The sequence below is a fragment of the Chelonoidis abingdonii genome, chromosome 7 (genome assembly GCF_003597395.2).
Source record: "Chelonoidis abingdonii isolate Lonesome George chromosome 7, CheloAbing_2.0, whole genome shotgun sequence".
NCBI classification, from domain to species: domain Eukaryota; kingdom Metazoa; phylum Chordata; order Testudines; family Testudinidae; genus Chelonoidis; species Chelonoidis abingdonii.
The window spans coordinates 43,369,842-43,375,489 of record NC_133775.1 but is presented as its reverse complement, the minus strand read 5'-3'; the positions used below and the strand labels follow the sequence as shown (position 1 = coordinate 43,375,489).

General features: G+C 41.3%; 1 protein-coding gene across 1 annotated transcript in view; it reads left to right on the top strand.

The window, feature by feature from the left end:
- FNDC7 (fibronectin type III domain containing 7) overlaps positions 1–1,527 on the top strand; it is a 27,628-nt gene extending 26,101 nt beyond the window's left edge. Inside the window, exon 14 of the mRNA XM_032803734.2 lies at positions 1,401–1,527. The gene's annotated coding sequence lies outside the window, so the exon portion shown is untranslated. The remainder of the gene's footprint in view (positions 1–1,400) is intronic.
- Positions 1,528–5,648: the final 4,121 nt, after the last annotated feature.

The window sequence follows — 5,648 nt, the reverse complement described above, 5'->3', positions numbered from 1 at the left end:
ACTAGCTGATGATGAGAACCAGTGATACCTTGTAAAGAAATTTTCTCAAAACTGGGTTTGTGCTGAAATGCAGAAGGTTTATTTTTCCCAGGGCCGCCCGTGGGTGTGGAGCAAGTGGGGCAATTTGCACCAAGTCCCGCAGGGGCCCCCATGAGAATTGTATAGTATACTAGTATAGTATTGTATAGTATTGCAATTTTTTTATGGAAGGGGCCTCTGAAATTGCTTTGCCCCAGGCCCCCTGAATCCTCTGGGCGGCCCTGGTAAATCCAGTACTGGTGCTACCTGTGGGTTGCTAATGTTAAGCTAAGTAGTAGATGTATGTGCAATAAAAGCAATTGTTCTAGAAATAATTTGTCAGTGAACTGCTGTTGAAATAAAGCAGAATTAAAATGTTTTAAATACTTGAAATTAAATATTTGGCAGCACATTAGTCCCACAAAATTGATTTTAACTATCACATCACCCCAACCACCCAAAAAAGGGTTCAAGGCTTAATGTTAAAATGTTTGTTGACACAATTAGAATGAAAATAGAAGGCCAGATCCCCTTACCAATGTCGTCTTTGAGCAGAGGTGACTGTTCAGCTTGTGGCTCTTGAGAGTGAGCAGGCATGACATTTCCCACCACCACCACCTTGCTGTAATTCTATGGCAAGGACTAGGCTTTGCAGCGAGAGAAGTAGTGGCTGTTATCCATACCACACAAATAATGCTGACCCTTGCTCTCCTACTTCATGGTTATGAATGAAGTGACTATCTCATCTTAGAGATAATTTGGGGGCAATAGTCAGCTTGGAAAGTGATGGAGCAACGGTTCCTGCAGGTTCCAGGTAGGCATGGAGGGCTAGGGCTTCATGCAGACATTGGGGGTGGCCTTAGCCTCTGTGGATCCCTCAAGACCTTATATAGCTTTTGGACTAACAGGGTTAGGAAGCCAACCCTCCACATTCCTACATAATGATGCTGTGGAAGCTTCATGAATGAGAGCTTGGAATTTCCCCTTTTCTCTCTGGGAGCTATTTTATCTATAAAATAACCATTCCTATGCAGTATGGAAAGTCCAGCAGGTCATCATTATTTTAGTTCTTGACAACTGGAAAAATTAAACTGATTAGAAACAAAAGTGAAATTGGCAGTGTATATAGTTTCACAGGACAACCTAAGTGACATTTAAAAAGAAAACACCCCATAATGGGGAGAGTACATTATAAGCATTCTTTCAGGTTTAATAAACCTAGCTGTAACACAGGTACAGTATTTACTGGGGATGGATGGAGGGGGAGAAACATGTTTTGCCTTCAGAAAAGCTGATGCACGACCAGTAACAATGACTTTTTCTTTAAACTAATTTATGTAACTAGAAAGCAGACCAAACATTTACGTTTTTTTTCTTCACAGAATACAGTTATGCAACTCTACTGGTCACCTGAATCATCACTTCGGGTCACTTACACAAAGCATGATGGAACATTCTGAATACCAGTACTAAAATATTATTAAAAATGATTTTTGTTCACTGTCAAATACAAATTGCCCTCCTTAGGATTTTTTTTAAATAAATGAATTGCACTACTTAGTAAGAAATAGCTAGCTTTTATTTCCAATTTAGGGTTTGAAAAGGTAGGAGAATATAGAAATTAGTGATGGTCTGTTTGAACTCCCCCCCAACCTCCCCAAAAACGGTTTTAATGCAGGTTTTTCTTCATAGTCATAACATTTTCAACCATGGGTCCCTAAACTTAGTCATGTACATAAGTGGTCTTTAGTCTGCTTTTTGGGTCATAAGCAATCAGTTTCCAATGATGTCAGGGCCAAACATGAGCCATAGCTTTTATCTGGCATACAAACAACTGATTTTTCTGTATTCTAACGTATATTTTTAGTAGCGTTCCATACAAAAGCACTATTGACTTTTGGCAGTTGGTTTAATTTACATCCAGGAATTTTTGTATTGGTTAGAAAAGTTTGACAAATTGCACACCCTTATAATTTCTATCACGTGGGGCAAATATTTCTGGGTTGGTGTTGCTTTTAATCATCTGACATTTCCACTGATACAGGCATAATAGTAGAGGATCAGATCATGATGCTGTGCAGGAGAAACTTGCAGTGGAGCCAAGAAACTCGAAGGAAACAATGATTCTCCCCTGAATTCTTCTATGAAGCTGAGGTGGTGTTTACCTTCCCCACTCCAAATGGGGAAAAAAAGAGAGATTCAAACCAAGGACCTACCATTTGTGGGAGGCTGGCTGAAACCCAGCATCTTCCATCCACAGGCCACATGCTTCTACAATAGATCCTCTGGCCCCAGCATTCCCATCTTGGCTGTGACAGGTACAGTGGAAGCTTTGCTACCATGCACTCAGCTGTGGCCCACTGTGGATAATAGTTGGTGGTTCCTTCACTGAGGCTAGAGCATGGGCATATACTTGGCATGGTTCATCTCCTTCCCCCACATTTGCTTCTTTTGCAGCATGAAGGAGACCCTGGCATGTGCCAGGTTGCACCCGCTTTTATGGCTGTTCCAGAACCTTCTCCTTAGGGTCTGGTTGCACTTTTCCCCCCACACCACCTGATCTACACTCACCCATCCATAACCCTACAAAGTTACAAAACCTTGTCAACAACCTTCTAGTGCTGGTTAATATGGCCATCCACCATACCAGGAGTATGCTGGACAGGGAAGTACTCTTGAGACTGAGGCCTATTTCTGCTCTTCCCTTAGATCCTGCATCTGGGCAGTTCCCCTGAGCCACATCCACTGACTCCCTAGACATCTTTGAGAAGCAGTGGGAAGCTGTCTGGGGTTCTTTGCTTGGTGTGTTGTCGTCCCCATCCCCCCTCGGATCCCTGCTTTTGACCCTGTAACCTTTATTCCCATCTCTGTGTTACCTTACTTGAGCCTTAGGTTCAGTGGATCCTCCCCTTAGGCTGGAGGTGGGGTCTTCAGAGGGGGGCAGGCTTGCACCTGTCCACTCCCAGAAACTCAGTAGGTACCATGGACTCAATCAGCTACTGTCACTAAGCTACCTCTCTTCCCCAAAAGTTCATAATATGCAGGCAGTGGGTTTGCACCAACAATTAATAAAGCCTATACTCTATTACATTTTTGAGCCCCATGCCCTCTGAAAGCTTCTCTGTAGAATCAGGAAGTTGGTAAAGATGGCAGTTCTCTCACCTCTTCCAGATATAAGATAGGTGCATTGTACCTGTTTTTATAGATGTAGAAAAGCTTAAACAAGTGACGATCTCCAGTTGAAGATGAACTAGCTTTAGCCTGTAGGTTGCATTCACTTGTGGCTCCCAGACAAACTGTATTTTTTATCCTCCAATTGAAAAATAAACAGGCTGCAACCACTCTTGAATACTAAACCATACTTTCAGGAGTATGGAACCAATCACCTCATATTTTAAGGCACAATTCTTAGTACACGTCTTCTGCACCCTCCCTTGGGCTAGTCCTCATGTGTGACTGTCTCTCCCCACGCGCCACTCACATACACAGAAACATGAATGCAGATCTGCATTTCTGACATGCTTTGGTAAGCAGTAAAATAGCTAATATTGATATTTAAAGTGTCATTGGCATGTAAGTTACCACCCACTGAGATATGAGTCAGTTTACAGGGCAAAATTATTGCCGAGGATGGGTTATACTGGCTTTGTACTTTGAAAGTTTGTCACCATTACTTTAAAAAAATTAAGTGTAGAAAACAATGGATAAGTCTAGCTATGCTGCTTCATAATTTTTGTATCTCATCTTTGTAATGTCATCCAAAGAGGATGTCTAGCCATTAGTTTTAATGAAACCAGTAGCAGTTTCAATGACTTAACTTTTCATCTTTGCTATAGAAAATCCAAGTCCACATATGATTTTTAATTAAGTAGCAGGCTGCATGAATTATAGTGAGGAGTTTCAAGGAAAGTACTGCTAAACAGTGTAGGTACACTAATTGTAAATAAATACCTTTATGATGGTTTTTGATCATCAAATTACCTTGAATCAAAACAACCAGCTGCATAAAATTTGGATATCTTAATTACATCAGCCCTCATTAAACTCAAACATACTTAAGACTGTTTGAGAATGAGCTAACTTTAGTTAGAATTAAATATGTAGTAGGTAAATAGCTACAAACAGCAACATACTCTTCAAGGAATGAAGGTTACTGACCTTTAAGCAGAGTTTTTCAAGATTGAATATATGTATAGTCTTACTCCCCACTCAGGTTAGCTCCTAATTAAATCTTAGACTGGAGGCAGCTGGGGCACAATGCTTTCCTTTATAGCTCTGCCTTCAGAATTTATCATCAAAGGTGGTGAAGGGGCAAGCACTCAGGTGCTGCTATTAAAAGGTTCCACCATCAAGGCATCCTAATTACTACTGTGTATAAACCACTGGGTTTGGGGTTTTTCCCCCTGCATGTACACTATGGAGTCCTCATCTACTGTGTCCCACGCATTCTATCTATTATAGCAGGACAGTATATCTGCAAAACCTCTTGCTAGAGTAGCCCCAATACTGCAATAGTACCTGAATCCCACTGAAGTCAGTGGGGTTCTGTGCAGGCACAGGGCTCCATCCACACAGCATATTTTTGTAAAATCTAGGCCTTTCCAGACACAATTGGCAGGGCTCACCACACCATTAACCGAGACGGGGAGTGGGGGGTGGGGAGAGGGGAAGAGGGATATTTAAAGAACCAGGCATTTGAACATCTCTGCCAAATCTTTCAGTAGAATACAGAAGTACAGACAGTGGGACAAATCCTGCTCACTTAGCACTATTCACATGAGTAAGTTAAGCAAGAGTTGGCTCCTTGTTGCTCCACATCACTTGCACTTTGGTTCTTTATAATGTATAAAACACACAAGGTTTTTTCTGGCCTTTTTACAGCAGAAATTTAACTGAGTCTAGAATCGTTTATAGATAATGGGATAAACTAGTATAGGATTAAGGCATCATAAATACACAAAAAATGAAACCTGATGGGAGTGATCTTTATTCAAGCCCCTTAAAACTATTTGCTTTTAACAGCAATTTAAAATACACTGGGGGTGTAAGGGGGAGAAAACATTTAAAGTTTCAAACCCTCACTCACCTTGAGTAAGCTCCCACTACATGCTTCTGAGATGTCCCAAGAAGTCCTCCAACAAACACAAATTTATATTCCAGATATTTACAAAGCCAGCTAAAATACAATAAACAAAAGCAGGGGGAACTAACACTGGCTATATCCCATTCCACACATATCAGGACAGCCAAGGCTTAGCCAATATGGCCAATGGCAACATGGTTTCTTGAGTCATGCTGCTAGGAAGGAGGCACAAAAAGGTGTGTATGGTTCTATAAGAACTAGGTATTAATGTGGGGTTGTAATTTTGATTCCACACCTTCCCTTGGGTTCAGCTGGGTTGGGAGACCACAGAACCTGCATTTTCCAAAACCTGTCCCCTTTTAAGTGAGGTATTAATCAGAAGCACTACTGTATTTGCTTTGCTGAATTTTATTGCCCTCCTTCCTTTTCTCCCCCACAGGTTTTACCAGGGAAGGGTATGATACTGCATAAAGGATGGCAGGATTTGTAGTGTTTATCTGTTCTAGTGTTTGGCAAGGGTTCAACTTCTATACCTTCCCCCAATTTA